The sequence below is a fragment of the Pinus tabuliformis genome, chromosome 8, assembly GCF_031772625.1.
Source record: "Pinus tabuliformis cultivar Carrire ecotype Pingquan chromosome 8, CPIR1, whole genome shotgun sequence".
Taxonomy (NCBI): Eukaryota; Viridiplantae; Streptophyta; class Pinopsida; order Pinales; family Pinaceae; genus Pinus; species Pinus tabuliformis.
In genome coordinates, this window is record NC_142294.1 from 2,077,830,239 (window position 1) to 2,077,838,313 (window position 8,075).

Sequence of the window (8,075 nt, forward strand, 5' to 3'; positions counted from 1 at the left end):
GGGAGTTTTGTTTTTGTTCCCTCATGTGGTAAGCTTAATTTTCCCTATCTCAAGCCTCTTCATCTCCAAATGGTCACTTGAAAGGATTGTTGTTGCTTATTGGTCTATTGATTATAGTTTTCATGACTAATGCATGAACATTACTCAAGCTACCCAAGTTGACTTTCAATACTCCTATACAGGGTTGAAATGAACTTCAAACTATGTGTCCCCTCTCATTGTTTCCAGGTAATTATTGAGACTCAATAGTTAATTGCTCCATATCAGTTCTTCAAGATACATCCCTCACTCTCGAAGGAAGCCTTTTCTATCAATTATACTCTCATAGAGTGAAGTTTAGTGTTAAAGTATGGCTCTTCCCATCAAATGAACTCCACACTCAATGGGAGAATAAACATCGAACAATATGAAGCCAAAATCAACCTCAAAGATTATCAGTTACATAACCAAACTTTGTTAGCTTCATGAAATGTAAATTTTGTTTTCTAGTTGATCATTTTTAGTGTGTTTACGAGCGTTATAAGGAAATTAACAAATAACAAAGCTTAAATATGATGTATGTAGAAAATAGAGATTGAGTATAAATGAAAATTGTATCTTTGAAACCAATCTCACTAAATAAATTTGATATGTAACTCACCTAGTCTTATGATGAAGCTTCTTCAAATACAAAAATCATCGATTATTGTTAAAAAAATATAAATAAATAAAAATTATTATGATAGAAATAAATAAAACCACGTCACTTTAAAAACACCAACTTTCAATTAAAAAACATTCCATGAAAACTAGTGGTTATATCCCCTTTTACCTCTATAAACTTGGTTATGTTAAAGGCTATAATCTAACCCATAGTATGTAAAAATAATCATATATACTTGTTCGTTAATGGGTATTCACCCCTCTCTAAAATTCCCAATTTCTTTATGATTTATTTCCATAATTATAATTTGACAAAGACACTAATGTAGACTTCAGTGAAATTAATTATTTTGTTTTATATTATTTGGTTGAGGTATTAGGTCCATTTTTCAATTTACATTGTCTTATTCATGTCATTTCATTATCTTCTTTTAGGATTTTTTTAAGTTGCGATATTTTTTTTTTACTTTAAAATTTACCATTTTGTTATTTCTTTGAAATAAAAAAGTACATATTTGTAGATATATAAATTGCAAAAAAATTCTGAATTTTGATTGTGTTGTAATTCAAGATTAAACATTTTGACTATGTTATAGCTCAAGGCTAAACATTTCAACTTAAAATGTACATTTCAACCGCTTGAAAAATTCACAAAAAAACACTAAGTAAACTGATACTACAAGAAGAAAGAAAAAAAAAATTAAAAATTAAAATTAAAATTAAAATCAAAATCAAAATCATGATACCTTATATATAAGAGGTGACTATTTTATTTTTGAAATTTGCATTGTTTCATTCGTATCACCTCTTCATCCCTCTTGAAGTTTTTTAATTGTGATACCCATATAAAAAAACCCTTTAATATAATCTACGTCCATGCCCACCTACATCAAAAAGGGAGGGACTAAGACCTTTGCCAATGTTTCAATTTTTTTGACTTGCACCTTGCATATTTCTCTCACTATGATTCTAACCTTTGGGTTTGTTATTTTTCCTAAGAACTTTTGACATTTGATTTCGTGTCATAGAAATATATATTTAAAAATATATATTATAATAATTTAAAATAATTTTGACTCCGGTTTTAAAGTCAAACTAGCCGTTGGTCAAGTTAGTCGTTGGAGGCTCTGCTCAGACTATTTAACATGCTAAGCTGGATCTGTTTCTTCAACTTGTCCTGACGATGAATCACACTAGTTGGTTCGAAACGCGTCGACAAATGGTATTCCATGTGATTTTCGCCAAAAAATCTCTCACAAACTTGATATAGATCACAGAACCCTGAACTCTTTAATAATTTAATTGTTAGATTTATCAAAAAACATCTCACTTATTATTTTAGTCCAATAAATCTAAACTTCATCAAATTAAAAAAAATAAAAATAAAAATAAATAAATAAATTATATCAAATTTCTCAATATTAAATTTTAAAATATTACATAGAAAAAAATAAATAAATAAATTATATCAAATCTCAATATTAAATTTTAAAATATTGCAAGAAAATTCATTACAAGTAAATATTTTAACACAACTCGGAACTTTAAATGTTCATGATAAAATCAAATCTAAGAGAATCCATAAAGCATGGCACATCACACTTAAAAAAAATTAAGCATAAAGTTATATCAAATTTTTCAATATTAAATTTTAAAATATTGCATAAAAAATTCATTACAAGTAAAATATTTTAACACAACTCGAAATTTTAATGGGCTTGGAGTATGCCCTAAAACTGCTTCTGCTTGGCTAAGAGCTCGTCTTTCTCGGATGTAAGGAAACAGGTTAACGGCCCAAGACCCAGAGGCATCTGGCAGGAGTGAAAGCCTGCTCCCTTATGGACCACCAACTGGTTATTCCAGGTGGCATAGTTTTAGCAGCCAGAGATGGTTGTCCTCACTGTTGGTTTGACAACTGAGTTTGATAGATTTTTCCACCTTTGAAAAAAAAAAAAAAAACTCAAAACTTTAAATGCTCATGATAAAATCAAATCTAAAAGAATCCATAAAGCATGACACATTGACGAGGCTAATCAGATACATAAGTCAAACATTTCGTTTAATAGATTTTTCCACTTTTGAAAAAAAAAAAAAAAAAAAATCAAAACTTTAAATGTTCATGATAAAATCAAATCTAAAAGAATCCATAAAGCATGACACATCACACTTAATGACAGGGCTAATCAGATACATAAGTCAAACATTTCGATTGAATGACATAATGGCAAATATAAATGAAACTCGGGTTTCCATCACAGAATTAATGTACGCCATATGGCGTTGAAATTTGACTTTTCTTAATTATTGATTGAAAAAAATGTCCATTTAAATGACACTTGATTCTCCAAATACAAAGTTAAGAAATTTAATTTTATATAAAGAAAAATATATACCCCTCAATATTATTATTGTATTTTTTTTCCAAAATTATTTAGTATTAAATTATTTCGAATAAAAATTGATTATTTTGAAATAATTTTGGTAAAATGATATCAGAAGTGTTTGGTTGACTTGTTTTAAATCATATTATGCAGTGTGGTTTATCGTCTCAAGGAGATGGAGAATCAGATCATGGCATCACATTAAGCTTAATTCTAATGAGTAGATTAATGTTATATTTGACCAAAAATATTTATTAATAAGATTACTATTCTTATAATATTATCTATTTATCTATTTATTTAATGTATTAATAAACTTGTATATTTGAAAAAATTAAACAAAAATGAGAAAGAAAGACCACCAATTAAAAAATATAATAAAGAGAGGTGAAATTAAAAAAAATAAAAAAAATCTAGATTTACCAAAAAAACACATGTAGAACAAATGGAGAGAATAAATAAAAATAAGCTACAATGAAAATGAACGAAAGAGAAATCTGATATATATATATATATATATATATATATAATCAAAGGCCAAGTCAAAATTGATAAAAAAAAAAGTGACTAAGAGATTAGATCCTCAATTTTAACAAGTGTTGCATGCAGCCGGTAGTCCCTGCCGTCCCTGCCGTAAGTGAATGGCATCGGTGTAGATCAAAAGAACTCACTAGATTTAGGAACAAGTAGATAGAGTATTATGAGTTTTTTTATTTTTGGACCTTTGCCAATTTAATCTATTAATGCAACATTTATAGAAATGAGTGACAATATTTCTTGAATTGTAAAGCACCTCTAAACACACACCAAAAATAAAAATGATTGAGTTCAAAGTTTCTTTTGGATATTTAAATTTTTGTTTTTAATATGGTTAAAACCGATTTTAACCCTATTTTTATGAGTTTTTTTTTGGACCCTTGCCGATTTAATCCATTAACGCAACATTGATAGAAATGAGTGACAATATTTCTTGAATTGTAAAGCACCTCTAAACACACACCAAAAATAAAAATGATTGAGTTCAGAGTTTCTTTTGGATATTTAAATTTTTATTTTTAACATGGTTAAAACCAAATTTATCCCTATTTTTATGAGTTTTTTTTTTTTTTTTTTGGACCCTTACCAATTTAATCCATTAACACAACATTGATAGAAATGAGTGACAATATTTCTTGAACTATAAAGCACCTCTAAACACACCAAAAATAAAAATGATTGAGTTCAAAGTTTCTTTTGGATATTTAAATTTTTGTTTTTAATATGTTCATTTATCCCTATTTTTATAAGTTTTTTTTTTTTTTTTGGACCTTTGCCGATTTAATCCATTAACCCAACACTATTAGAAATGAGTGACCACAATATTTCTTGAATTGTAAAGCACCTCTAAACACACACCAAAAATAAAAATAATTGATTTCAATTCAAAGTTTCCTTTGGATGTTTAATTTTTTGTTTTTAATATGGTTAATAAGAATGTTAGAGAAACATAAGTTAAGTTTAGGAGCAAAGAAAGCATCATAACCGCAATCATATTCTTCATTGATTTAAAAGGGTTAAATGGTTGAATTGAGAAGTTATCAAAGATGGGCCTTGTGGCCAACAAAGTCATAAGTCATTGTTGTGACACTGGACAACAAAGTCATACGTCATTGTGGTGACACTGCACAAGAATATCTGCAAGAAAGTAGGTTTTAACATTCCATAAACAATCTTTTTAGGTCATCCCATTTCTTACAACCGAACAATTTCAATATATATAACATGGTCAGAAAACACGCAAAAATTTTAATACATACAAGGAGATTCCACCATCGTGTGCTTTTGAATCTATGGACATTACACCATCAGGTAATCCTGAATATATGGATTATGGGCCAGCATTCTAAACTGCACAACCTTTGCACAATTCCCGACACATTTGAGGTTGCTTATCACCTTCAGATACTTTTGTTTCTTTACAGAACATTTGAGGTTGCTTGTCACTTTCAGATGCTTCTGTTTCTGTACAGACTATTCCATGTATAATAAACTTTACATCATTCTGTACATACTATTCCATGTATAATAAACTTTACATCTTCACATGGATGACATATATTGAAGTAACAACTTACCCTTAAATACATGAACAATGTACTTTTAGAAAAGCATGATGAAATTATTCCCAAGCTTGGAAAACCAAGTTCAATCATCAAGCCAGTCCAAACTAAAGATCTCTTGAACCTCATCAATGGTGAGGTTATGAAGGGTAGATGCTTTGATGGACGACCATGCTTCACACTTCTTGTTGCTATCAGATATGACTACACGTTTTAAATATCTTGGTATTACTGTAGGGAATACTGAACACTCCCTCATGTCCAACGATTCTAACTTTGATAGCTGATCAAATTCAGTGGGAAGGTCCTGCAAACTTTTGCAATGTGAAATATCTAAATATTCTAGTTGCCCTAGTTTGCAAATGGAAGATGGCAGCCTCGACAGGCTTGGACAGGCAGACAATCTCAGCACCCGAAGTGACTTTAACCATCCCATATCATCAGGTAAGTTTTGGATAAAATGACAATTAGTAACGGACAACCTCTGGAGGGAAGTTAAATTGCATAGTTTGACTGGCAATTCCCCCAAATCACTGCAGTGATCGAAATTAATTTCCATAATGTTTGGAAAGTTAAAGGGCTCAAGTTCCATATCCATTAGAGTGTTATTCCCAAGGCCCTCACATAAGCACACGGACAACTTTTCCAACTTCTCACAGGACCTACAGTTCTCATACAGAGGAGAAGTAATAATCACCTTATGAAGAAACAGAGACCTAATTTGAACAGGTGAAGAAAATCTTGGCAGCCCACTAATATTTGCACGCATGGAACTATAATTGTATACTATAAGAACTTTCAATTTTGGCATCCTATTTAAAAATGTTGGAAGATAGTATTGATTTGCGGAAAAGAATAACGCCAGAGCTTCCACCTCAGGAAAATCAATTTGACTCCAATCATGTTCTTGCATTGCACCTACAAGGGTCCCAGAAAGATAAAACTCAATGTATGATGCTGATCAAAATGCTTATCAAACACCTTAGTAAACTTGGAAAATTAGTAAATTGAATTCATAATTATTCAATGTTTCATATGGAAAGGGAAAGAAAGCAGGTTTCATGAGCAGACATACCTGTGTAAATTGAAACAAACTGAGTGCGAGATGCCTGATCTTTGAGAGTAGTTAACCATTCCGTGGGAATTTTATCCTCTTTGGAAGGCATGAAGAGCCTCTTATGAGTGGTAATGTTATCCTGGCTTGCCAGGTACAAGGCTAAATCCCGCATTACATCATGTTGAGAAAAGCAGAGCTCAGCAGCACAGCTGAAATTGATGGCCCCACTCCTAACCCATTAAAACCTTGTGTTAACCAAACCAATCATGGTATCTCAAAAGCCCCCTTTTATCTCTAGTTTGATACTAACATATATATTTATCTTACTCTCCTCAATCTCTTTCTAAAAATAAATCTTGTACACAATTTAGATTATAAACTTAGATTATGTTTATAAGCCTCAAGTTTTCTGGGATGTTCATGATTTATCGAAGATGCCAAAGCCCAAAAGCAGAATAATTAAAGTTAAGAAGCATACATGAAGAGGCCAAAGCAATAATCAAAACAAATTCATACGCAGCAGTTGAAGTAAACAGGTTCCATAGTACATACCCTGGATAGCCCGTGAGATTCAGGAGATTTCGACTTGCAAGTTCTAGCATGACGTCCAAAGCATCTGTCCATTCCATCTGGCGAACATATACCCAAATGTCTAATAATGTTTCCACGCTGAACTTTCTACCTTTGGGAAAAGCCCCCAAATCCAAAAAGCACTATTTATGTTTACCATCAAGCACATTTATACTCGTTTCCAAGCGTTTAAGAAGACTCTCCTTGTGATATTCTGATATAGATTCTGATTTTGAAAGTTTTCTCTGAGCATTGCTCCAAATTGGCCTAGGTTTACCACGCAATGAGCTTCCAATGACCTTGAGGGCAAGTGGTAAGCCCTTACACTCTGCTGCAACCTATAACTATAATGTTAGTTAAACTGTGCTAGTTGTCTGCATAAATCATGACTCTAAAACACTTGATGGATCTACATTAAAGGCATTTATCTTTAGGTCGTAAATTTGGGTATTGATTGAAAAATTGGCATTTAGGTAAAAGATGAGTAAGATGGAGAAAACGCTAAGGCAAATGAGATAATGGAGAGTATGTATAATTCATACCTGTCTAACCAGAACCTCATTTTCTGTTGTCGGAATCGATGTCTCATCAAAGGCCCATAAGCAAAAAAGAGACAGGGCATTAGCATCCTCCAACAGAGGCATCTTAACAAACGAGTACTACCTGTAATTATAATGGTGGAATCTTGTCTGGTTGTGATAATTGTCTTGTATCCTTTTGCTTCAAACAACAGGTATTCCAGAGTTGATGTCGACCAGACATCATCCAAAACCACCAAAGTCGGCCAATATATTCTTAACCTAAATTTTTTTCTGCAATTGGTCATGTGCATCCTCTATGCTCTGGAATTCAGGCACTCGGCCACCAATTATCTTCTCCCACATCGTCTCTAAGAGGCCTTTTACATTTGGATTAGATCGTTTCACTGGAATGAGAACTATATTGCTGAAAGATTGGAAAGAGAATAAACATTACAAACTAAGGCCATGACAACATAATATGGATGTCTGGATAACAGATTTAGGAAGACTGGAAATGTGGTTACCTTTGACTAGGTTATCTTTGCAAAGGGCCGATGCCAGGGTGCTTTTGCCGCTCCCACCCATCCCTGTTATTCCAAGGCGATCAATGTCATCCTGAAATATAATTTGTTTGACGGCATTGATACAAGTCTCTAACCCAACTACAAAATCTGACATATCTGGGACTTCCTGGAAGGTGGAGCTGACGGGCTGTTCAGCGATTTTAGCCACCTCGAATTGTTTGCGAAGATCATTGATGGCTGCACTTAGATTCTCCAAACGATCGACAATTTTGGGCGAACCT

The 8,075-nt window shown here is 32.1% G+C and overlaps 1 pseudogene; it reads right to left on the minus strand.

The window, feature by feature from the left end:
• Positions 1–5,207: 5,207 nt before the first annotated feature.
• On the minus strand, positions 5,208–7,393 carry LOC149244820 (putative disease resistance protein At5g47280; annotated as a pseudogene).
• Between the last annotated feature and the right edge of the window lie 682 nt (positions 7,394–8,075).